This window comes from Phyllobates terribilis, unplaced genomic scaffold (assembly GCF_046119375.1).
Source record: "Phyllobates terribilis strain yellow unplaced genomic scaffold, ASM4611937v1 Scaffold_1__5_contigs__length_1240528914, whole genome shotgun sequence".
Lineage (NCBI taxonomy): Eukaryota > Metazoa > Chordata > Amphibia > Anura > Dendrobatidae > Phyllobates > Phyllobates terribilis.
In genome coordinates this window covers 984,108,077-984,136,038 of record NW_027362761.1, presented here as the reverse complement: position 1 = coordinate 984,136,038, position 27,962 = coordinate 984,108,077, and the positions used below count along the sequence as shown (strand labels likewise).

Here is a 27,962-nt window from a genome sequence, read left to right as displayed (position 1 = left end):
GACGTTTTACAGATGGATCCCTTTGGCCTGCTATCAGTAGCAGGCGTTCTGCTCATCTTTTACCATAGACTGACTTCGGAGCACAGACCAAGCTGCAGCTATGCTCAGTAGGTTTATTATTCGGGCTCTTGAGTTACGCTGTTGGAATAAATGTTTTGTGGGAAATTGCAGTGAACAGCTGTGACATTAATCAATCACAAAACTAATTTCTGCCAAGTCTTGGGACCCTATTATTTCTCCCCAAGAGTTGTGTTATGTTGCACAACTTCTGTCAATCCGCACGTGTCAAGACGAATGTGCATGTTCTCTTTCACCATGGAATACAAGGTTATCAATTTCACATACATTTCATTATTCCTAAATGGCATCCTAAATTACTAGAAGTTTTATATCTGTCGTATATAAGGATGTTTACCGGCACTCTTCAAAAACCTTGACCTGAGTCATCTTGTTCAAAACGCTCTTAAGTTAATGTACACTACCTACAACAATTGGCGTCCTTCTGCTGATATTAATGTGCAAAAATAGAGGAAAAGATACCATTTCTGCAAGTAAAAGTAATGCACTTAGAGGAAAGATATGGCACATTGTCTGCGTCAAGGAATCAACTGTTATCTAGAAAATGTCACATTAACCTGATGCATTAAAAGAATAATCAGCCAAACTGGACGCTGAGTTAACAATTCATCCAGTGGCTATGTGGCCACAACTAAACATGGCTGATAATTAGAGATAGGCGGATCGATTCACGGGACCTCGATAAATTGGCCAGGTCTGTAGTCTCTGGATCCGTAGTCTGGATGGGAGGCTCGTGAATTTCTTATCTTCCAGGATCCCCGGCACAGCTTATGATTAGCCAGGCTCACGTGACATCATCATTACGGCACTGATGCCGGCAAATCAAAAACGTCAGCTGGTGATCCTAGAAGGTAAGAGATTTCTGAGCCTCCTATCCAACAGCCAGAGACTACTCACCTGGCCAATAGAGTGGAGTCGCGTGAATTAATTTGCTCATCTCTACTGATGATCACATCTGATTCATGATCAGTATCTGGTTTGTGATGGGTGCCTTTCACACCTGCACATATGCCATTTCCATGTGGATTCAGTTTGTCTCACTTTAAAGTGCTAATAGAACTGGTATCACCTGAATTTTTTTAGGACCCACCAAAGTGAAGGGTCCAGCCTCCACTTATGCAAAATTATTATGTACCACTGCAATCAAAATTATTCCATCCCCATTCCAAAATAGCTTTATTTGCAAAATGTACAAAGTTTCTGATGTTAACAATAAGCCAAACAAGAATCATTTAAAGTGATTTTCCAATGGATAAAGAACATTTTAATCAATAGATCTTGGAATAATAATAAGTTCCACAATTGGATGTGTTTAAATAAAATGTTCCTGTGCTGAGATAATCTTATAAATGTGCCCCTGCTGTGTACTGTGTAAAGCCCTTTGTCTGACCGTACAGGAACTTGGTCTGATCATACCACAGCTCCTGGGGGGGGGGGGAGAAAAGGGAGAATTGATGGTTCAGCCCCTTTAGGTCCATGTAGAAAGAATTGGGGTTTGATTGGACCACAATTCCCAACTATGAAGTCCATCTGTAAAGAAAATGTACAGATCAAGTAAAAAAATACTTTTTTTTCTGGTCATTTGTGAGTGATCGCTTGTGCCGTATATTCTGACTACAGATGGCAAACACTTGTTGATAAAATACATGGAGACGGAGGGATTCTGATTTCTATGCCATTAGTCTGTTCCTTCATCATTTATCTGTGAGACAAGTCTCACATTTCCTCAGAAGTATCTCCATGTGGTGATGACACTGACATATTTTCGACATTGGTGGTTTTGGCTACTGGAGTATTTCTCATGTCATTTTTGGAATGTGCAATAGGAAGAAGTGTTTCTCTCTTATGGAATCAATTAGATCGAAATGTGTGATTGGAAACCCTAACATAAGCGCCCTTCTGTTTCATTTTATACTGTAACTCTGTCCAGGTTAGATGGAGCCTGAACTGATTAATGGAATAATAGAATAATGCTACAGAATGGATAGCTAGGCTTCAACTTGGATGACTTCCATTATTTGGGGAATATTCAGTGAACTGGAAAAAGAATTATGGGATAGGAATATTTATTGTGACAAGAGTTATATGGAGTGGAGATAAAGCCAAGATTTATCATTACATACCGCTGCTCCGTGACCATAGGTGACACTCCACTACATTTGTCAACACTTTGATCAATGACAAATATTTGAAAGAATGAAATAATCTACTCCAATAGAAAGGAAAACAGAGAGGTCACTGACTGTGGAGAGAGGCGAGAACAGAGAAGTGGAAAGACTGGAGGCACCAGAAAGAAGAAGACCAAGGTCTGTTCATCTGACACTTGTCGAAAAAGGATGATGAGAGGATGTCTTATTAAAATTAGCTATGTGGTATTATCTAAATGTACTGAGCATTTTTACAAATGTAAAATTTACATTTTTTATGTAGAAAATAATATATATTAATAATATGGCTCAGTGGTTAGCATTGCAGCCTTGCAGTGCTGGGGTCATGGGTTCAAATCCCACCAAGGACAACATCTGTAAGGAGTTTGTATGTTCTCCCCATTATTGCGTGGGTTTCCTCTGGGTTCTCCGGTTTTCCTCCCACACTCCAAAGACATACTGATAGGGAATATATATTGTGAGCCCCAATGGGGATAGTATTGATAATGTCTGTAAAGCCCCGTGGAATTAATGGCGCTATATAGGTGAGGAAAATAAATAAAAATAAATAATAATAAAAAGGAAAAGACATGGACCGTAGTCATAATGCAATGAATACATGAACATAAAATGGAGATGTGCATCTTTCAATATAAGGGTCTATGCACATGATATTGCACACAGTGTCCCTACAGTCTGTATCAAGGTCACATAGATACTTCATGCGCTGCCATTTTTTGTCTTTATAAAGTCTTTTATATGTATGAAGTTGGCTGTACTGACAATTTCAGTGGCACCAGTCAACCATGTCATGTTTATAGGGGACCCCCAACAGAAGATGTTGTGGTGCCTGACATGGGCTTTATCCGACCTGCTCTATTGGAAGTGCATTTGTATATAGGGATTAAGAGAGATTGCTGTTAGCTAAGAAAGTGTTCAGCAGTTCTGGGGACACTTTAAGGCACCATATTCTCGTCAAGAAACCATCATAATGGTGAAAATTCAATAGGAATTCTTAAGTAGAAAAAAACTCTTAAAAAGGGGTCCATAGTAGGCTGCTTGTCCATACAACATTGATCTGTAATGCCACAGTGTTCAGGAAACCTGAAGGCCCTCATATACTTTAGATGAAGGTTTGTCAAACCAATGATTTTGGAGATCTACTGTTTATGGGAGCCTTCCAACTCGAACCAGACAGATGATGTCAAGAAAAATGAGGATAAAGCAATTTTATTTTTTTTACTGCATCTTTTTGTCTTTTTGTTCTCCAGACATAGTCTTGGACATTGTCATAAAATTGTCATGAGATTATCATGGACTTGTGATGAGATTCTCCTGGAGGTCAGACCCGGATTGTTTTATAAGCAGTGATTTTACTCATTTACACTACAACAATGTAAATTACTAATAATTTTTTAACCTATTCAGCTATTTTTATTCTGAATTTATTTTAGACCAAGAGACCTTTTTTTCTTACAATTGCAAGCAGCACGTTTCATCAGTCGCCTTTAATGTGCTGTATCTGTGAAAGCTTTCACAGATCAGAGGATTGTAAATCAGTTTCCTGCATAGCAGACGCTTGTCATGCAGCAACCATTTTGTTCATTAAACAGGTATTATTGTTATGTACTTTTTTATCTATCATCATGAATGCATCTTTTAAATGGTGATATGCGATTAAGCAGATGCTGATACATTTCCTGGTACTTACCTGTTGTCTAGATTGTTCAGATCGTTAGTGTATTGTTTAAATACCTAAATGGAGCCTTCATTTTTCTAAATAATATGGGGCATTCTCAAGGAATAATGTTCAAGCAGTTATATTCTCCAGTAGACGTTTGGTTCAGGGCTAGCCTATAAAACACCAGTTTTGATAAAGTCCCCCAATTTTTCTGGTCTACTATAAAAATTCATTTGATTTTCACTTCTTTTTCGGTTGTTGGTTGTGACATCCGTGACAAGTTTGGAAACAGTTACATGACATTGACTCAAGTCTCAGTTCTTCAACTGTAGGAAAGTGACAGGTTAAAGCTGTCTGTAAATATGAGATAGCTGTCATTGGAACATACTGTACATGATTATGTGCATGTGGAGAGAAGAATAGGTCACTACCAGACACCCTGAAGGCTCATTCAGACCTCAGTGATTTTTCTCTTATTCAGAAATCAGTTCATGTTTCATCAGTGTTTTTATCAGAGTGTCATCTGAATTTGGTCAGAGTGTCAATTTTTACCATCAGAATTTGGTTAGAGGTCTCTCATTCTTCTTCTGTGTGAACATGGCCTTAGGGATCATTTGGACGTCAGAGATTTTTCTCGTGCACAAAAAATGGACCAACTTTTACCAGTGTGTTGGATCAGATTTTCATCCGTGTTTGGTCAGTCTATCAGATTTTACGATCAGAATTTTTTTTTTTTTTTCGCACAAGAAGGTTTTCCCAGGCTTCTCCTATCATACAAACATGAAAATTCAACCGCACTAAGATGTTAATTGTAATACCATCCAAGTACTGTCCAATTTTTTTAAAAACTCATAGACTAGCACTGGCGAGTTTGGTCCTTGACTTGGATCAAAATTGGACATGTCTCCATATTTAGCTGTGGACCACTTGGTCTGCAAAAAATATGGACACTTGAACTTGTACATGAAAATATGAAATCTGAATGAGGCCTTAACCAGATTCTGATGAGACGACCACATTTGAACTACTTAGAGCAAATATATATGGCCAGCTTTGGTGTGTTATATATGTCTTATATTTTATGATGAACATGACCAGTCTTGTTGGATTGCAAATTTCACAATATTAGAACTACATAGCCACCATGAAAAGAGAAAAAAAAATACTGGTATCCAAGAAAGTTGTGCTATTATGTAAATAAGTAGAAAATACAATTTATTGTTCTATCGCAATCACACTGTAGTATGTAAGGATATATTTATATGGGAAATTTCTATACAATCAGAATGGTGCTGTTTCTGGAGCATGCACATGGATTTCAAAACATTAGGAAAGACGTGAAACAAATCAGCCATGGGTGAACATATCACTAGTCTGTCCTTTATATTTTGTCTCCAAGAAAGTCCCACCATTCATTCGTCCATTCGTTTGTTTGGTCATTCATTCATTCAATGTATGAAGCTCCAGTTAATTTATCAAAAGTTATCCCCCAACAGGAGGAAATTATATTTACTTCTCCTTTTCATTTAAAACCCATATTCCTTCTCCCTTTCTTTGCGGTGATAGCATATCTGATGAGCGTTACCATCCGTTCGTTAAAATAGGTGACTTTTTCTAGAGTAAAAAAGGTTTTATCATTGCAATTATCATTATTTTATACTTCACTGTAAATGCTGTTAATGTGTTAATATCAGTGAAAAAATACACAGAAAGCGTATCACTTGTCATCTCCATGATTCATTGAAGTTTTCCAATAAATCCATAAAAAATATTGTCGAATCCTTGATTTTTTCATAAGTTGCCCAAGTAAGAAAGGAAAAATCTAATTGGCCACCCTATTATTATTTTTTTTTATTTTACTCACTTAAATAGCATCATTAATTCCACAGTGCTTTTACAGATATTATCATCACTGTCCCCATTGGGGTTCACAATCTAGATTCCCTATCAGTATGTCTTTTTTAATGTATGGAGGCATGGGCATTATAAGGGAGGGGGGGTGACATCCTGCATGGGGCATTATAAGGGAGGGGGGTGGGTGTGACATCCTGCATGGGGCATTATAAGGGAGGGGGGGTGACATCCTGCATGGGGCATCATAAGGGAGGGGGGGTGACATCCTGCATGGGGCATCATAATGGAGGGGGGTGACATCCTGCATGGGGCATTATAAGGGGGGGGGGGTAACATCCTGCATGGGGCATTATAAGGGGGGGGTAACATCCTGCATGGGGCATTATAAGGGGGGTTGACATTCTGCATGGGGCATCATAAGGGAGGGGGGGTGACATCCTGCATGGGGCATTATAAGGGGGGGTAACATCCTGCATGGGGCATTATAAGGGGGGGTAACATCCTGCATGGGGCATTATAAGGGAGGGGTAACATCCTGCATGGGGCATTATAAGGGGGGGTAACATCCTGCATGGGGCATTATAAGGGGGGTTGACATCCTGCATGGGGCATTATAAGGGGGGGTAACATCCTGCATGGGGCATTATAAGGGGGGTTGACATTCTGCATGGGGCATCATAAGGGAGGGGGGGTGACATCCTGCATGGGGCATTATAAGGGGGGGTAACATCCTGCATGGGGCATTATAAGGGGGGGTGACATCCTGCATGGGGCATTATAAGGGGGGGTGACATCCTGCATGGAGCATTATGTGGGGGAACAGCCTGTGTGGGGCATTATTTGGGGGAACAGCCTGCATGAGGCATTATGTGGGGGGAACAGACTGCATGAGGCATTATGTGGGGGGAACAGACTGCATGAGGCATTATGTGGGGGGAACAGCCTGCATGAGGCATTATGTGGGGGCACAGCCTGCATGGAGCCAGTATTCTGTATGGAGTGTTATATGGGGGCCAGTATCCTGTATGGAGCATTTTATGGGGGCCAGTATACTGTGTGGAGCGATTCGCTGGTTTCTGAGCTATTGTGGAATTTACAATAGATATCGCTCATGTAATGTAAGAAGTGAAATCTTTGGCCTTGTACTCATATATATATATATATATATATATATATATATATATATATATGTGTATATATTTCTCTGTGGTATCTGTACATCATGAATCGTGGTGTGTGTTAAGGGGGCCCACTGAGACTCTCTCGCCCAGGGCCCACAAAAACCTGGAGTCGGCCCTGGCTCACAATCTATATTCCCTATCAGTATGTCTTTGGAATGTGGGAGGAAACCAGAGAACACGGAGGAAACCCACACAGACACGGGGAGAACATACAAACTCCTTACAGATGTTGTCCTTGGTGGAATTTGAAACCAGGACCTCAGCACTGCAAGGCTGCAATGCTAACCACTGAGCCACCGTGCTGCCCTGTACATAATCCAGTTTATACAGAAGTCATGCTTTTTTGGCTCTGTTGCTGAAATGATTACCCGTTCCTAGTGTAATATAATATCATCATACCCACTTCCCAATATAACACCCTACACATGGTGCAATATCTGGAGAATGTCCCATTCAAGCTTGCTAGCCATATGGTTTTGGTTTGCGCTATATGAGCACACAACCCCTATAGAGTTCTGAGAGTCCTGTCTGAGTTATGTCACATTGCGTGAGACATCCATTTTTGATGCAATAAGCTGACAGTAATGGAGCGCTGCAGCCTGGCATGATGCGTAGCGATCAGCAGTGCATCCCTGTGATGTATGGCGGCTCATAGGCTTCACTTCTGTCTGGGGCTTTGATGAAAGCTGAAAGGACTGGAGTGCTTTTGCTTGCAACAGTTCATAAAAAAAAGCAGCATATTGTTGCGAGAAGTGGTTATCTATATATTTATTTATTTACATATTAATCTGCAACATGTCAAAGCAATCTTTTTTGTTTTTGAAGCTCGCTCAGAGTTTTTCCTATCGTGTTTTCCCTCATGGTTTTTTGGCAAACCGTGTGTCATCTCTAAAGGCTCTAATCAGCAGATGAAAAGATTTTTTTTTTTGTCTTTTCCCTTTCTTTAGTAATCAGACTTTGCCTGGCTACCTAATATCTGAAACTAACTAGGCTTGAGAGGAAACTTGTTTTTCCCCATTTTCGAGCAGGTTCTTTGATGTTGTATGCCCTTATCACAGATCCATCAGGCAGTCGTGGCTGCTCTGCGTATAGTACAGCGTTGCTCCCAGCATCCTCTTACTGACCATAGACGCACAGGGAGACCACACGTTCTAATGACATAATATAGTAATGGTCCCTTTATAGGCAGGGGCAGTCCAATAATTTGCAGAGCTGCATCTGCTATATAGAGGCATTACAAAGACTATATATTGGCTGCTAGTAATGGGTTTTACTGTACATTAGTCAGTATCCGCAGAGCATATTCAGCACTCAGGTCAAGCATAGGTAATGTTCACTACCTCTCAATGTAATCAGCAGAGCTCCCGCATAGAATTACATAACATTATAAAATAACTAATAGAATAGAAATGATTGATTTTTTGCCATCACTTTTCATGACAAATTTTGGCACTGCAGAATATGTTGTCACCATATAAATATCACTATCATTGTAATAATTCACCTTACACAAGCCATATTAAAGGGGTGGTCCGAAGTCCAAAGTCATTCTCCTAGCTATTTAGTGCCATAATCTAAACTATTTTCTAATGTACTTTATTACTTTCATTAAAAATTCCCCATCCTTACCTAACTACACTATCTAAATAGTTTTTTACATGCTTCCTTTTTGATGATCTTTCATTTAAGAATTCCCAGTGCATGCTGGGATACCCAAATGAAGTGTGATCAGGAGGTAGAAGCTGCAGTCACTGCCACAGCCTCCGCCCCATCCCTGAAACGAAGTGTCATAAGTGGACAGAGGCTTTGGTCACTGCCACAGCCTCCACCCCCTCCCTAAAAAGAAGTGTCATCAGTGACACTCGTTTCAGGCGCTGGGCTAGTCCCTGTGCGATGTGCACAATGACAGTGCGTTGTCTGTTGCCAGCTCAGATCAGCAGTAACGAGTCTGCAACAAAGCTCACTGTGAGTGCACATTGTCAGAATACCCGGCATGCATGCTCTGTTGCCGGTTTGTTACCGCTGACCTGAGCCGGCAATAGAGAGCGCACTGTCATTGTGCACATCGCACTGGGTTGAGCCCAGCGCCTGCTACGAGTGTCACTGATGATGCTTTGTTTCAGGGAGAGGACAGAGGCTACAGCAGCGACCAAAGCCTCTGCCCACTGATGACACTTCGTTTGAGTATCGCAGCATGCACTGGGATCCTCAAACGAAGCATTATCAAAAAGGATGTAGGGAAAAAAAAGTGGTTACATAATGTAGTTAGGGAAGAATAGAGAATTTTTTATGGAAATATATTGGAAATTAGTTTAGATTATGGCACTAAATAGGGATGTAGGTGGAAAATTACTTTGGACTTTGCATCACCTCTTTAAATATGAATGTTGGCAAAGACACCACAAGATCTTCCCTGGGGCTCCAGCTTTTTATCTCCCTTTTAGACAATTACAGCAAACTGTATACTGCCCTTCTCCATATATAAACGAGGGACTAAGACATTGTCAGGTAGAGAAATGTATATTTACTAGGGAAGGTACAACATGGAGAGAAATAAGAAGGTAACATTTCCTTGATATCAAGAAGTGAATATTTGGATATGCCCACAGACAAGATGCCTTCAGTTTATTCTCGGTTGCCTACCATTAGCTTCATATTGGGTTCATATTTAGTTCATCTATTTCTGAATTGAAGAGTAATGGTATTCAAGTGATTAGTGGTGAACGGGACTGCTAATTGTTAGCTCAACGTTAGTAACATTCAAGTGCTTTGGTTTCTTGTTTTATAGCAAAATCAGAGATGTGTCTGAGCAGCTCTTATGTGCTTGTATTACCAGTTCTCTCTGTATATGAGGAGAACATTAATGCTCTTTGTCTATGCTGGAATGGGAGACCTGAGAGCAGAGTGTAACAAGTAGCGGAAAAAACTGCAGCATTATCATATACAGTAAGTATAATCCCCAACTCAACCTGTCTACAGAGATGCTGTAAGAGAACATCACTTTCCCTGCCGGGAAAGGGAAGTAACAAAACTCACAGGAAATAACGATTATCTATATTCACCTCTTGCACCACAGCAGTGCTGGGCCAGCAAAGTGGATGGTGGTATTCTCAGCAGGTCATGTGGCATTGTGTATCAGATGATCCCTGCAGCCAATCAGTGACCGCTGTTTCAGATGTTCCCTGCAGCCAATCAGTGACCGCTGTTTCAGATGTTCCCTGCAGCCAATCAGTGACCGCTGTGTCAGATGATCCCTTTAGCTAATCAGCAACTGCTGTGTCAGATGATCCCTGCAGCCAATCAGCAACTGCTGTGTCAGATGATCCCTGCAGCCAATCAGCGACCGCTGTGTCAGATGATCTCTGCAGCCATTAAGCAACCGCTGATTGGCTGCAGCTCATTGATATTCCATCAGAGTGGATGTCCGCTCTGATGAAATAGTTAAGGCTTCAAACAGTCAGTGGATGCTGATTGGCTCAGGGGTTATGTGACACAACAATGTCATGTGACCCACAGGAAATAGAAGCAACACTGGAATGGTGCTGCTGTGGAAGGTGAGGATAGATTGTTGTTATTTTCTATGGGGTCATGAAGTGGATAAAGGGGTTATCCAGCTCTTTTTTTTTACTATGAAGAACTAAAAGACAGGTAGTTGGTAACTACCTTACAGTTCTGCCCCCGTTGATCTCTGCCAGCACAGGACTGTCACAGACCGCTCTTGCCAATGATTCAGTGGCTTCCATGGACATCACATTGATAGAGCAGCAGCTTTTCTTCCACTCCGCTCTGTTGGTGGGGTGTGATTGCAGATGTCATGCTGATTGACAGCTGCCTAACTGCGGGGTGCGGGATGTAAATCAGCATGATGTCGGCAGTTACACCCCCTCAACAGAGCAGCCCGGAAGAAGAAGACTTGTTCTCTTTACGTGGAGCAGCTGAATCGTCAGCAGGAGCGGTCAGTGACCACTGTGCCGTTGCAGGGTAGGACAGGCAGGTAGTTAGCAACTACCTGCCTATTAGTTTTTAGGCCCATAGTAAAAAAAAATCAAATAGTCCAGGATAAATTCTTTAAGTGTTTGTTATCCATTGGAGAATCCCTTTCAAAGGCATTACTTGCACATCTACTGATGGGTACTACATTCTAAATATGTTGTAATTGTATTGTAGGTTCTTTTACTATTTTGAGACGTCTAGCGCCGTTCTTCTCCTTTTCTGAGTGCTTCTCTAATAAGGGGTTTTGCCATTCAATGCAATTACGCTTGGAGTAAATGTACTGATAAATAGTATGCCTTAAAGTCTCTTCAAATAAGGTAAACAGTTATCTTTGCATCAGATTGTGCATCATAAAGTTTGTTTCTGTAAATAGTACTATATATATACAGTACAGACCAAAAGTTTGGACACACCTTCTCATTTAAAGATTTTTCTGTATTTTCATGACTATGAAAATTGTACATTCACACTGAAGGCATCAAAACTATGAATTAACACATGTGGAATTATATACTTAACAAAAAACAACTGAAACAACTGAAAATATGTCTTATATTCCAGGTTCTTCAAAGTAGCCACCTTTTTCTTTGATGACTGCTTTGCACACTCTTGGCATTCTCTTGTTGAGCTTCAAGTGGTAGTCACCGGAAATGGTTTTAACTTCACAGGTGTGCACTGTCAGGTTTAATAAGTGGGATTTCTTGCCTTATAAATGGGGTTGGGACCATCAGTTGTGTTGTGCAGAAGTCTGGTGGATACACCGCTGATAGCCCTACTGAATAGACTGTTAGAATTTGTATTATGGCAAGAAAAAAGCAGCTAAGTAAAGAAAAACGAGTGGCCATCGTTACTTTAAGAAATAAAGGTCAGTCAGTCTCAAAAATTGGGCAAACTTTGAAAGAGTCCCCAAGTGCAGTTGCAAAAACCATCAAGCGCTACAAAGAAACTGGCTCACATGAGGACCGCCCCAGGAAAGGAAGACCAAGAGTCCCCTCTGCTTCTGAGGATAAGTTTATCTGAGTCACCAGCCTCAGAAATCACAGGTTAACAGCAGCTCAGATTGGAGACCAGGTCAATGCCACACAGAGTTCTAGCAGCAGACACATCTCTTCAACAATTGTTAAGAGGAGACTTTGTGCAGCAGGCCTTCATGGTAAAATAGCTGCTAGGAAACCACTGCTAAGGATAGGCAACAAGCAGAAGAGACTTATTTGGGCTAAAGAACACAGGGATTGGACATTAGGCCAGTGGAAATCTGTGCTTTGGTCTAATGAGTCCAAATTTGAGATCTTTGGTTCCAACCACCGTGTCTTTGTGCGATGCAGAAAAGGTGAACGGATGGACTCTACATGCCTGGTTCCCACCGTGAAGCATGGAGGAGAAGGTGTGATGGTGTGGGGGTGCTTTGCTGGTGACACTGTTGGGGATTTATTCAAAATTGAAAGCATACTGAACCAGCATGGCTACCACAGCATCTTGCAGTGGCATGCTATTCTATCCAGTTTTGCATTTAGTTGGACCATCATATATTTTTCAACAGGACAATGACCATAAACACACCTCCAGGCTGTGTAAGGGCTATTTGACCGAGAAGGAGAGTAATGGGCTGCTACGCCAGATGACCTGGCCTCCACAGTCACCAGACCTGAACCCAATCGAGATGGTTTGGGGTGAGTTGGACCGCAGAGTGAAGACAAAAGGGCCAACAAAAGGGCCAAACATGCCATGCTTCACGGTGGGAACCAGGCATGTAGAGTCCATCCGTTCACCTTTTCTGCGTCGCACAAAGACACGGTGGTTGGAACCAAAGATCTTAAATTTGGACTCATCAGACCAAAGCAGAGATTTCCACTGGTCTAATGTCCATTCCCTGTGTTCTTTAGCCCAAACAAGTCCCTTCTGCTTGTTGCCTGTCCTTAGCAGTGGTTTCCTAGCAGCTATTTTACCATGAAGGCCTGCTGCACAAAGTCTCCTCTTAACAGTTGTTGAAGAGATGTGTCTGCTGCTAGAACTCTGTGTGGCATTCACCTGGTCTCTAATCTGAGCTGCTGTTAACCTGTGATTTCTGAGGCTGGTGACTTGGATAAACTTATCCTCAGAAGCAGAGGTGACTCTTGGTCTTCCTTTCCTGGGGCGGTCCTCATGTGAGCCAGTTTCTTTGTAGCGCTTGATGGTTTTTGCAACTGCACTTGGGGACACTTTCAAAGTTTTCCCAATTTTTCGGACTGACTGACTCGTTTTTCTTTACTTAGCTGCTTTTTTCTTGCCATAATACAAATTCTAACAGTCTATTCAGTAGGACTATCAGCTGTGTATCCACCAGACTTCTGCACAACACAACTGATGGTCCCAATCCCATTTATAAGGCAAAAAATCCCACTTATTAAACCTGACAGGGCACACCTGTGAAGTGAAAATCATTTCCGGTGACTACCTCTTGGAGCTCATCAAGAGAATGCCAAGAGTGTGCAAAGCAGTCATCAAAGCAAAAGGTGGCTACTTTGAAGAACCTAAAATATAAGACATATTTTTAGTTGTTTCACACTTTTTTGATAAGTATATAATTCCACATGTGTTATTTCATAGTTTTGATGCCTTCAGTGTGAATGTACAATTTTCATAGTCATGAAAATACAGAAAAATCTTTAAATGAGAAGTTGTGTCCAAACTTTTGGTCTGTACTGTATATATATATATATATATATATATATATATATATATATATATATGTACAGTATATATATACAGTATATATATATATATATATATATATATATATACTGTTCTATATATCCATATGCTATTCTTGAACTGTTCATTTAGAGATGATGAACATACAGTTTCTATTGGAACCTGTCACTAGATTTATGCTTCCCGAACCACAGTGTTACGATACTGGGTTAGCACTGCTGGAATCCAGTGTCCGAAGAAGCACGAGCAGAAACAGCAAGTGATAGTAGATGTTCTTAGAGTTAGCAAAGGAGTTGTAGGAAACAATCCGTAAATAGGTAAGACAGTTCAGAGCTGGTGACTGGACTTAGACTAAACAGCTAGACACAATACTCAAGCAATGTATGAAAGATACATGTGGCTTTAAGTAGGCCCAAACAGTAAACAAGGTGGATTCCACAGGTTTTGAATCCGCCATCTTAGTAAAGGGCAATTGCAGAACACAACATCAGCCTCCAGTGGTAAGGAGTGAAATTGCAGCACAATTATTAAAATTAACAATAGCGGCCACTAGTGGTCAACTGTAGAAGGACAACAGGAATCCTGACACACAAGCAGCTTGAATCAGAGCGTGACTGCCCAATTGCAGCCAAGTAGGTTTTAGGCTATGTGCCCACGATGCAGAAATGCTCCGGATTTTTCCTGAGCGTTTCCGCATCTCCCTGGCAGAAAAAAACATGCGGATTGTACATGCGGATTGTACATGCGTTTTTCCTGCCAGGGACATGCGGAAGTGAAGCGTTCTTCACATGCATTTCCGCATGCGGGTTGACAAGCGCTTTCCAAGCGATTTTAGCATCACTTGGAAAGTGCTTGTCAACTTGGTCACACTATATAAATCCATGCAACCGGCATGGATTTATATAGTGTGACCGTAAAGAATGGTAAAAAATAAAAAAAATAAATCTATACTTACCTTCTGATGGCCCCTGCAGTCTTGCGGCTCTCCTGTGCTGGCTGCCGGCAGATCACGGTACACTGCACTGAAGGACCTGCCGTCACATGACTATGACGTCAGCGCAGGTCCTCCAGTCCACCGCGATCTACCGGCAAGGGAGGACGAGCGCACCGCGGGCCATCAGAAGGCAAGTATAATGTATATTTTTTATTTTATTCTTTTTTTTTTACAGTTTTCTATGGTACCCAGGTCCGGAGGAGAGTCTCCTCTCCTCTAGACCTGGGTACCATCCGCACATTGAACGCATGTATTCCGCATGTGCTTATCTAGTGAAGCAGAATACATGCGTTCTAATGCAAGTCTATGGCGGCGAAAATGCAGCACGTCCGCAAAATAATTGGTAGTGCTGCGGTTTTTTCCGCAATGATAATCCGCAGCGGAAATTTCCGCAGCATGTGCACAGCACATGCGGATTATCATTGGGGAACATGGCAGGCCTTCTACCATGCGTTTTTTTAAGCGTTTCTGCAGCGTTTTTGCCGCTGCGGAAATGCTTAAAAACGCATTGTGGGCACACAGCCTTACTCTGAAATGCCGTTTCAGAGAAAGCATAGTGTGAAGAGCTGACTGGGGACTATGGGGAGAGAGCTGACTAGTCCGGCCCACTCCTGCCCCTCTCCAGCTGATTGATAGGTCTCTCTCATGTGTGTACACAGTGAGACACTTGTTAGTCAAATGGATTCACATAGCCAGGCTCTGATTTGTGGTGTCTGTAGTTTGGGCAACATGAATTTAGTGACAGGTTCCCTTTAAACATCGATAGAGACAAACACAATTTTCATATTGTGCATTTCCTGGATATTCAGTGAAAGTATACAGACTTTCTCCACTTCACAGAGAATTCCACAACTTTGACACAACTTGAATTTTAAGCTCTTGTGTACTGGGAATATCCGAGTATGATGACAGGTGTGATAATTACAGGCGCAGTCAATTAGGTAGACTAAGTTGTGTACAGTCAAGATATCCTCCAGGCACAATCTAAAATATTGCTTCAGAGTTATATGTGTGCGCTTATCTTCAATGCTTCAGTCAACATCTAGTAATAAACCATTGTTATTATTGGTGGTGGTTGTATTCTAATGTGCCAGCAAGCAGAGCCTCTGCAGAATCTCCTGCCTTCTGTGTGTCTGGGTCTTTAGACCTCATCATGAAATCTTCATCATTAATATAATTGAATCCATCGTCTTACACTGTACAATGTCAAGACAGACACAGCAGAACTAAGTTTATTACTTGAAACAGGCTGATCAGACTGATAATTTTTGTTTTTCATGGACTATACAAAATCACAGACAACTAAATTTTTTTATATAAATAAATGGAGGCAGCACACCGATGCAGTCATTTTTATAAAAGTAGAAAATGTATTGGCCCATAGTGACAGCAATGTTTCGCACCATATGGGGACCTTTTTTTTGTCTTCTAGTTTTACATTTTTTTTTTAGATATTTGAAATCCATAATAAATTATAAAGATGACAAGCGATAGGTTATACATGTCTGTCGTTCCATATAGTGATAAGAACACATTATAGCTGCATTTACTGTCATCTGGAGTTTAAAAGAAATTCACAAATGCATCATATTAATCTTATAGATATTCTGGCAGATCTTAGAGAAAGTATAAAAAAAACCACAAACTTTTAGAAGCAATATAGAAATTTATAGATGGTTTGCAACAACAAAAAAGTCACTGATTTTACATAGGACTGCAGTAATACCAACTAGATTATATGTGCATATTGTTAAAAGGCAAGTCCAACTAGTAAAGGTGACTATTTCATCTCTGTTTCATTTCTATAGTAGAGAAGTTGCCGAGGGAACAAGATCAGCGCAATTGGGTGTTATCCGGATAACTGTATTGTACAAAGTGTTTCCACTCACCTGATTTGATGGTGTAAGACACAACACTAAAAAGGCATAAAACAAGGTTCCAGCGTCTGCAGCCCCTCTGGTTGGAGGATCCAACGTAACGTAGTATTAAGGGTTATTGGGAAGTAACGGGTCTCCTGCGCTGCTGGTGTGTATCTAATCAAGGAGTCAGATCACGCGTGTGCTTTATTCTCTACGCGTTTCGAAGTAATCCAACTTCTTCAGGAGAACCACAGAGATTGTATACCGCAAGAGATAACAGTCCTAAATACAGTGAAGATTCAAAAAAGTTCACGAAAAAGAAGAGGAGAAAAACTCTAAAGATACCCCCAACTACTGTATCCTCACCCATCCATTTCTAGACTGAGAGCCCTCGCGGGCAGGGTCCTTGCCCCTTCTGTACCAGTCGCCGTCACGTTTTGTTGAAGATCATTGTAATTGTTTTTGTATGTATACCCCTTTTTCACATGTAAAGCGCCATGGAATAAATGGCGCTATACTAATAAATAATAATAATAAACATACGCGTCAATGTTTTTTCTCATCTCTTCTTTTTCGTGAACTTTATTTGCAATGACAATGGATGAATGACCCACACCCCATGTGGGCGTTTAGTCTTTGGCGCTCTTATTTGAATCTTCACTGTATTTAGGACTGTTATCTCTTGCAGTATACAATCTCTGTGGTTCTCCTGAAGAAGTTGGATTACTTCGAAACGCGTAGGGAATAAAGGGCACGTGTGATCTGACTTCTTGATTGGATACACACCGGCAGCGCAGGAGACCCTTTACTTCCCAATAACCCTCATGTCCACAGTAATGTAACAAGTGAAGTGTTGTTTGTAAACATGTTTATACATAAGGACTAATTGTGTAACAAGAGGGAGCTAATAATGTACTAACAGAGAGGATGGGAGGCAGCAGCACTGTCCAGACTGTATGGCTGCTGGGGGGGGCTCTGCTAGCAGGTGGCACCCCTGACAGGTGGGCACTACCAGCCTGGGTAAATACTGAAGCTTTGTGTTGTGCTAGTAAGAGTTAAAGAGAGCCAAGCTCTGCCCCCTCCTCCTGCCTGGGTGTAAACAGAGAAGTCTCAGCCTATCATGTCTGATTGCTGCTCAGTGCTTGAAGAGAAAGCCAGACTCTGTAACGTGATACATTATAGACTGGTTCAACTAGCACAGGCTGAGCTCTGCCACTCACATACACCCAGGCGAGCAGGACCAGCAACAGGGAAGGTGCCCTACCAGCAGCCTGGCGAGCCTGAGGCACTGGCATCTGCAGGGCTCCACAAGAAGGGGCATCTCCATCCTCCCAACACTGTACCTTGCCTGGTCTGCTGCTGCTGGAATGGGAGGAGGCTCTGTGTGCTAGAATCTCTACACAAGAACCATTAGCATCTGAAATGAGGTGGCTTTTTAACCCTTGAGGAAGCAAAGAGAAGACACATAGAGGTAAAGGACTTTACACCATTCTTTTTGAGGGGCTGAGATTGTATTGCTTGCAAATAGTACCTGTCTCTACTGATGTCTAGAAGAGCATTGGAGGTGGTTTCCTTCTGCACCTTAGTGTCTCCTTTGTTTTGGCAAGGATCGAGATGACACAGTAGTGTCAATGCACCTCCAATATTAGGTAGGACTGCTTTAAGGAAGGGTCCAGCAGAGCATGCCTTCTCAGTGGTGAACTGTACTGCAGTCCTATGTGGTGAACCATTTCCACTATAAGCCCCCAGAACCCTGGTCCGATCCTCCGAAGCGAGGTCCCAGACAGATCCAGGCTCCGACTCCCTAATGCGAGAGGGCAGGTAATGTGGCAGGACAAAGCCTTGCTGTGACAGCACCAAGGAAATAAATAGTCCTTATTGTTTGCCCATTGCCAACGCCAGCTTGTTGGAGTGTGTGTCTAATTGACGGCGTGTGCAGAATATGGCTGTGGCACAAAGTAATTTTGGGTTCTTCAAGGCTTTGGTATAATCAGATGCATTGCCCTGAGATTGTGCAGTTGAAGATTTGATCCCATCTCAGTGGAGTGGAAATACTTTCTGTAATTGAAAGCAGATTCACGTCTCCAGTTTGTGCAGAGCCAAGATTTTTCATTCTTAAAATAAACCTTTTGTTCTCTAAAACTTTAAAATGAAACCTGGCGGAGAGTTGTGTTTGACAAATATTCATTTAGTGTGATAAATTGTATCTAAATATGGCATGAGTTAAATCAACATTATGTTGTCTGCTTGATTTAACAAATCCGTGGCGAGCGTGAGCCGATATTTTATCCGCGATATTGTATTCTTCCTCTGTGCAGTCAATATGTATATATTTCCATAGATGGGGCTGGAGATATACCTGTCAGGCTGTAGAGCGAGACCTCAGATAAGCATGTTGAATATATTTCTCTTCCCACCGTTTCCTCCTCTATCATTCTGTTATTAAACTACGTAGAGTCTGGTTTCAAACTTCACAGATTATTGAATTTAATTCAGAGTGATGGTATTTATGTTCCCCTTTCATCTGCTCTTTATTAACTCTGCATCCCCTCCACCCCCTGACATTGCTTGAGAGAAAAAAATCCTATGCAGGCATTTTAAATTCCAGTTTGAATGCATGGGTATGATTCCTGCAGACAAAGACTGAAGTGATTCTCTCCATGTGTATGTTGTGAAAAATAGGGTTCCGGTAAAGGACAAGCAGCCGGGGAGAGAAGCCGCTACATTTCCAATGCGAAAAGTTTATCTTATTTATTTGCAATTATAGATCTGGCATTTCCTGCTCTGATGCACGGGTTATGCCCAAGCCTCTGATGAGCCCATAAAGCACTTACTCTAGGTAGAAACCTTTTATGCAATGGCTGCTGTGTGTTAATAGGAGGAACCCAGTTATATTTTACTGGCAGGTTCTAATGTTGTTCCTCTTTAATAATTCATGGCGGTGTGTGTGTGTTCAGGCTCTCCCAGCAGTCTGTGTGCAGTCTTCAGGTAGTGAAAGAGTCAGCACCTGCACCGTCTGACGGGGTCTAAAGGCATAGCACGTTGTATAAATTAATAAAGTGTTTGCCCTTTTTATTGGGGTAACTGGCATGTACCCCAGAAATCTTGGGCTCTTTTTAAACTTTGTGGTCGGTCTCCGCTTCCTGAAAGTGAAATTGATGATTGCCTCGCAGAGATGGTGCAGATCTGCAGAATGATTTAACTGGACTTCCTTGGGTTTCTGGTAGTCTTGGAAGGCTGTTCGTTTGCAGACTAGAATTCCTTAAACAGAGGAAAAATAGTCTTCAGTGTATGATTAAAATAGCTGTGAACATCTGATATTCTACACAGGGTGCCTGATGAGGTGTGACCTGATGTATATAGTGATTTATTTTACTGTACATTGCACAGTGACTCGAGCATCTATAACACATTCATAGCTAGGGGGATCCTACGTTGCATTGCCTGCCAATATCTCGCAGTCTCACTCCTGCAGTAAAGGGGCCGGTGAAACTTTTTCCAAGGTTTACTCGATTGCTCCCACTAAGGCCTGTTTACTGCGCAGCTGTGACTTGTTGGTTCCTGCAGAAGTAAATCTTAATCACATTGCAAAATCAGATCGTTTATGCTATAAAAACTTGATTTGGGTGGAACCGAAATGAAATAAGTTCTAGACCTGCCATAGCTCAGGGCTTTTTATAAATCAAATGCCTCATGGTGGACCATAGGTATTGGCATAGGTAAATTGCACTTCAGATTACAGTGATCTTCCCAAAAGGAATGCTATATGTAATGCTTATAAATCCATCCAGGTCCCACCTATGTACTCATCATCCATAGGCAGGCTGGATAAGTTACAACTTTGCAATCTTAAATGCTACATGATCTTAACTTCAAGGAAGCAGCCTGTAATGACTTTAACTCACTAACATTAACTCACTACTAACTTTAAAGATTTGTTAATCACTTAGTATTTCGGACATAGAAGTTCAGCTTCAGTCTTCAAATAAAGTGTAATTGAACCAAACATAAGTGGCCTCCGCACCTTCAACAGCAGCTATATTTCTGGCCTAACATGCCCGGCCGAGTCGTCAAGGAGTTTTCACCAGAATTCTGGCATGAAAAATTGCCAAATATTTGCGCAACTTGAAATGGCACAAAAATGTGGGTGTTTTTATGCAAGATCAGTCAACTCCACCAAAGGGGATGGAGCGAGGCAAAACCTACCCAACCAATTCATAATTTATGCCACAAAAGTGGCGTAAATTACACGGAAAGGTATGCCAGCCCCTGGGTAAAGTAACAATTCTGCTGGAGGCGCATGCCGGGTATAAAATGTGCCAAATTCATTAAAAGGTACATGCCTATTAATGAATTTGGTGCATCTTACTCAACCACTCCTTTCATACAGACTGGCATGCAAAATGCCAGTTTTACTTAACCAGGACCATGGTTTGGCTGAGCCAGCAGCAGCCTACTCTGATGGTGTCTTATCTACCCTGAGAACGAAAGGATTTAGTTTAGAAATTATTGTCTGCTCCATCTTTCCCTACAACAGGGGAGAGTCGGTCAGACCCGCCAAGATCAACAGGTTTTGGCAACTTTGCTTGTATATCTATGGGAATCTTAACCTGATCATTTTTGCGTCACTTAGACGACTATTTGGTTTGTTGTCAGCTTTTTAGACCCACCAAGCCTCAGAAAGTGAAGAAAGTCCAAGGGGTGATCCTCTTGTACATGCCTCAGCTGTATTCTATGCGACTCAGCTGTATACGCCTCAGCTGTATACGCCTCTGCTGTATACCTAAAGTAGAGTCATCTGCCAAGAACACACCCTAATTAAATTATACTGCATCATTTATTTATTGTTTTTCATACATTTGTTTAGCCCTTTTTATGCCAATGGATAAGACTGGTGTCTCTCTTACCCCCATACTCGAACACTGCGACGGACTTCCACATAAAGTCCGTGTTCGACATTCTGCCCCATTAAGTGTCCGGTATGAATGGCGAACATTTGTGGTCAGGTTCGGCCATCTCTAATCCGTAAAAATTGTATACTTTTCTGATCGTCCGCATGGCATCCAATTTTTTTCTCGCACCCATCCGATTTCGGAGTGAAATCGTTGCACGCTGCGATTTTTTTTCCATGCCAAATACAGCTCAGAAAAAATACGCAGATCTGCACAGCCTCACTGAATAACATTGGTCCGAGTGCAATCCCTTTTCTTATCGTTCGAGTTATATGCTCGTGTGAGCGAACTCTGTTAACCTTTTAACATACGTCTGGCTAATGATAACTCACAACCTTACTGCCACATTAAACGTATATCTTAGAGAAATCGTAAAAAAATCCAAAAATGCCGTTTCCAAGTGTGATGAGGACATGGCATGAATGGTGCTTCCGGTACAACCAGGCCAGTTCTATTAAGTTACTTTCCATTTACCAACTGCAACTTTATCCGGTCTGTGCTACTTTTCGATTTTATAGCTTTGACTTTCCCCTTTATATTTTCTGTAAGGGAAACAAAAAGTGGCCTTCAACATCCTTTTAAATCCCTAAATCTCAGTTCAGGAGTGACAGATACCGTTACCGCCAGACCCTGGCTTGATGTCTGAAACATTAGCACAGCGTAGGATATAGTATTCTAGACTTTTACTCATGGTTCACTACACATTCCCGTCTCACAGCCTTCGCACAATATATTGTAACCCTAATGACACAAAATGTTACATTTTATAATAAAGAGGGAAAAAAAAACCTTTTCGCTTCTCCAGACACAATTCTAACCTGATTAAAGCCGTCAGGTACATTTTCTTCTTGCCATGTCGGTTCACAGCTCTGCCAATCTTTTCTTCCGCTCCTGTTTCATATGGAAACATGTGCAGCAGTTTTGTGACTTAAAACTTTCCATGAATTGCCCTTGAATAGACTCCATTCAGAGAGAGCAGAGGAGTGGAGAGCAGCGCCTGGGCTGAATGCTCAGATCCTAGTGATAATTATGACTCTTATAAATCCTGTGTTCCAGGTATTAGTCCCTGTAATAGTCCACTAGAAGCGTTGCTGTGCACCTGTCACCGCTGCCGGAAGCTCGAAGGGACCTAGTGAATGCACTTACACTGTGCCACTGCAGAAGTGCATGAGAAAAGGAGCCACAAGGCTTCCTGGGAAGGAAAAAAATCCTATTTTTCATTGTTATTGCCAATTATAGGACAAAGCTTTGGAGACGAATCCCATTCATTCTAAACATCCCCATCCTTTATAACTATTGGAGCCCCCTCTGGTGGGGAGAGCCATAAATAAATAGTGGAATTAAAAAGCAAAAAGACAAACCTGACGAGTAATTAAGTGCAGGGAAGGCGATAAATGTGGGGACTTACAGCACTAAATCTGGCCTGACTTTTTGTGAACTGCCTCTTCTGTCCCCCAGAGGTGGTGATTTGTGCAGCCGTTTCCCTTCTGCTCTCAGGCACTGAAATGAGTTGTAGCTGCTTTAACACAGACTTATTTTTGTTGATAGATTCCTTAATCATTTGCAGCTAATTCTTCCAGCACGGCATGGCGCACATGTGGCACAGTTTTACCATGCTCGGAGAAATGTCACATGTGACTAATGGCAATTAAGTCGACATCGGTAATGATTTCATTGTGAGCTGTTTTTTTTTTCCCGTTTCTAGGAATTTGCCCTTTTTTGTATGTTTTGAAAGAGTGCAGATTGGAAATAACAATTTCATGTCTGATATGGGTAATTCATTGGAGGAAAACCACATGATGATTCGCCAATTAAAACTTTGGATTAATTCTCATCGTAGCTTGATTGCATCAGTTTATCAGAAAAACTGAGAACCTTTCATGTAGATTTTTACTTTATTTTACCTATAATAGTAGTATTTTTATAAATATATATACATATATATATATTTTTATGTTTAATTATTTTATTTTTATTATTACTTTATATATAATATAATTTTTTATGTTTTTATAATTATTTATATGATTTTATTTTTAATTATTTTATTACAATTTTTTACATAGACATGTAGATGTGTGTGTGTGTGTATATATAGATATATAGATATATATTTATATATAAAATATAATTTTTAATGTTTTTATTTTTATACTTATATATGTTTATACATATTATTTTTACTTATTTTATTAGAATTATTTTCTATATATAATCTTTAATGTTTTAACTTTTACAATTTATATATATATATATATATATATATTATTTTTGATTATTTTATTTTAATTATCATTTTATATATATACAGCGTATCCCTAAAGTCTGGTCCCATAGTCAAAACAAAAATACATATTGTCAAGAAAAGAAATTTACTAACAACATTTTATTCAATTGGAATATTAAATAACTTCTTCAATATGATTTCCATCATTTGCGATGCAATTGTGCTTTGCAAAATTCACGTGAACTCAATGTAATAAATCCACATTGCCGTCAATTTTAGCACATTCATTCTCTATGCGTTCAATCAATCAAAAATTATAGTTAATGAGAATTCCTATGTATCCAGACTTCAGAGGCACCCTGTATATTATTGTATTATATATATATATATATATGTATATATATATATATATACATATATATATATATTCACATATATATGTGTATATATATAGGTACCAATATATAGATATGTGGATAATTATTTATATATAACCTAAATATTTATTTCATGTACATTTCAGGATTAATATTCAGCTTGAGTCCTAACAGACTTACAGTGTTACTAGAAGAGTAATTATATGATTAATAGGTTGCCAGCTTTTCTCCCTGCATACTATACACATACTTAAATGATGGAGTACAGATGAAGTAGTCTCACATGTGGCATGATGGAGTGTGCCTTGACATGAGCCAGATTTCTTCAGGCTCGGTGGGTATGTTAAAGGTGCTTATCTGCGGGATTTAGGTTTGGGTCAGGGATACTATGTTTAGCTAAACCAAATCATGTAAAATCCTAACCCTTTACCCAGGCTTGGACTTAGCACTCGTGCTTGCGGCAAATCTCTGTAAGGTGAAAACCCACCTGAAAATCAGGATTAGGAAACTACTAACACTACCCAAATGTTTTAGGATATTCACCTTTCCAGCACCATGCATAACACAGGTATAATAATGTCTAGTTTTTCTAGAAATAATAGACAGAGAATGCTTGCACAGTCAAAAAAAAAGTTAAAACAGTTTTCCTAAAGGCTTTTTCTTTTTCTTCTGGTTTTGGAGAAGCCAAGAACAACACACTCAGACGTTCGCTAATGCAGTAGAAGCACATTCCTCTGTGTGTAAAAAGTTGCCAGAAAATCAGAGTCAGGGAAGGAGGCCATGGCTGGAACGACTCCTCCGAGGGACCCTAGAAACAACTTTTTTGTTCTCTTTGACACTGTTGATTCTTAAGTTTGCAAAATATTTGATTGGGCTTAGGCAAAAAAATGTGCATAATCCTTTATAAAAAAAAAAATACAGCATCCGCTCTACTTGTATTCTGCACATGTTTCACTATGATTCAGAATGAAACAATAGTAACGTGAGATTCTGGACAGCAAGTCGGTATTCAACTAAGTTACTTGTTTAACAGTATTGTAATAAGAACTGTAACCCTTTCTATTCTATAATTTTACCCCCAAATCTATTTTTAGGTAAGGTTGAAAATTTAACCTCCCTGGTATCTATCCCTCTTGAATCTTTTATCTCCTGAGATAACTCCAAACATATCCACAGAGTTCCTTCTACTCAGTGTTAGCATTTTTTTTTAAATGCTTTCCGGTACAGATAGTTCCATTGTAAAAAGGTACAATATTTAAATGCTATCTTTTTTGGGGGATGTCACTATATGCCTTTATAGTGGGGGACTCCATCAAAGGTAAACTTTGGTTTTTATTTCCGATATATCCAATGAAGGAAAATATGAACTGTTTACCAGGAGGTGTTCTGATATTGTACGAAAGCCTTTGGTGTTTGGTTTCTTTCGTATGATTTGCATGGATGGCGTTGGCACTAGATGTGATGTGTCACTATATGCAGAAATGTGTTGTCTGAACTCTGTGGAGCAAGGAAAATAAACAAATGTCTGACAGCTGAAGCCTGCTGTAACATCCTAATGACAATGGCTTCTTGTGAGGAACTTGATGTAGCCTTTGTCTGCAATGACACTCAAACTCTGCAACAAGCGATCTTCAGGGGCCTGCACCAAGAGATCAGCACTCAACGGTGACATCCCAGCCAGACCTGTCCACTCTGCCAGTCTCCAGTGCTTTCATCACTTGTCTTTTCTGAAAAAAAAAAAGTTGAGTCAATCTATTACCTGAGTGACCTCAAGTTATTCTTCTAAAAATACAATATAATCCTATAGCATTGTTGACCAGACAGTTTGGCATGTGAAATCACTAGATTTAACTTTATTTCTAGACTGACCATTTAGTCAAATTCTCCTGTAGGAAATATTGTTTATTTAGAATGAAATCTGGATTCATTTATGATTTTTTTTTCCACCATGTGAAAACTAAGTTAAACTTGTAAACCATTGGTGCCTAACCGGTGACCCGGCTTTTCTCTAGCAGGGCAATTAAAAATTAACTTTAATGCATGATAAATTTTAAATGGCCTGTTAGAGAAGGACTGGGTCAGCCGTGGGACAATATATCGCTTTATTAACTGGAAGTCTGCTAGCTATTTTGCCAGGACTGAAGAAATAGCTAATGTATGGGTGAAAGAAGGGTTCTTACATTTTTTGCTTGGAGATAAGCCTCAGCTAGAAAAGTCCAGACTCCTCTTGTTCCTCATTGAAAACACTTGAATATCTCAGAATTATTTTTTGGAGAAGGACATGTCTGTCCACAGATGTCTAAAGTGTATGGGCACCTTCATGGTGACGATACAAACTACGTCGTTTTCAAACACTTTCCCTCCCATACTTCCCATACATATGTGTGCACTCCCTTTGACTAGCAGCCATTTCCTCCAACCCGCCATATATATGCACTCTTGGCTTTTCCAATCATGCATGTGAGCCCAATAGGGAGGGCAGAACAAGCTGCTGTCAGTCACATCTGGTGGTAGTTTATTCCTCTGAAAAACAAAGGATCACACATGTTAAAATACAATATGCCCAACCATTTTTTTTAACTTTTACATTGGCTGAGAAAAAGTTGAATAAACAGCAATTACACACTGGATGGTCATCTGGATTGGCTTCATCCAGCATTAGTCTAATATGTATTGCAGCCTTTGATAGAATGAATCCAGTAGCATTATAAAGATGTAAAGTGCCCAGATATGGCAGGATTAAAAGTCTCAGCATATCTATAGCTAGCAGGATGTGCCTGCTCTTAATGTTACCTGACAGGTCTTACATCTAATAATATATATGCTTTTAGGCCATTTATAATAAGAATTATGGTGGTCGGGCCATAATAAAGGATAATGAAATCAGGCTATTTAGGTGAAATTAGGTCCTCAGACAGTAAGTACATTTCACAGTCTGGGGGAAGTAATTCAGTCAAGGCAGATACAGACAATCTGATAGGAAGCCTATCAGCCTAATATGCAATACATTCCAGACTTGTAGCACATTATAATGCTATGTTTATGCCTTATCTCCTTGCTTCCATTCCCATATCTCCGGCCCATCCTGCTCTGCTCTTCTGTCTGTGAAAGGTGACGTGCCCCAGACCAGAGTTGTTACATAAGTCCCCGAGCTACAGACATACAAAGTGGTGGTCAGTCATCGCAATAGATTCTCTGGACTGTGTAATATCGCCATCTTCTACAACCAATGTACCCATATATATTCATTTATTCGTTTATTTTACTCACTTATGCAGCAGCACTAATTCCACAGCGCTCTACAGACATCATCATCACTGTCCCTATTGGGGCTCGCAATCTATCACTACGTCTTTGGTGCTATGTTAGACATGTATTTTCACCAATTTTTGCGTAGATGTGACAAAACAGCGATAGTCTTAAATACATTACAATTCAACGTTAGTAAACCTACACAATGTATTAAAGAATCACATTTAGGGCGCATTCAGACGGACCGAGATCGGACCCAATGCTCGGACTGGCTGGCAGCCCTCCCGACCTGAAATATATGAAGTTGTTGCGCTTGCGTCGGGAGAGCCGCCAGCCGGTCCGAGCATTGTGGTTCGATCTCGGTCAATTTTTTACGCCCGTCTAACCGCATCCAAATATCATTTCTATCCCATTCATAGATAACAAGTGTCGCACCATTCAAGGTGCTGGTGATTTATATAATGGTGGAAGAAGGCTAGGTTGGCAAACATCCAGATATTCCAGGACGAGCCATAAAAAAAGGGCACTTTTTTTACCCTGGCTGTAAAAAAAAGTAAGGTGTCTGATTTTTTTTGAAGCTGAAGAAACTCTTACAGATTATTTTGACTGTAATTATCATCATTTTATAATTTATAGTGAATGTAGTTCATATCTTCTTATTAGAATTCTGGGCTGT

At 40.5% G+C, this 27,962-nt stretch overlaps 1 protein-coding gene across 17 annotated transcripts in view; it reads left to right on the top strand.

Annotated features, from left to right (window-relative positions):
- The window catches only part of TENM3 (teneurin transmembrane protein 3), a 1,704,102-nt gene that overhangs the window by 988,690 nt on the left and 687,450 nt on the right, over nt 1-27,962 (top strand). The window contains exon 1 of one of the 17 annotated variants that reach the window (XM_073643489.1): nt 17,590-17,949. The exons of the other annotated variants lie outside the window; for them this stretch is intronic. The gene's annotated coding sequence lies outside the window, so the exon portion shown is untranslated. Of the gene's footprint in view, nt 1-17,589; nt 17,950-27,962 lie in introns of those variants that run through there. 17 annotated transcript variants of the gene reach the window in all.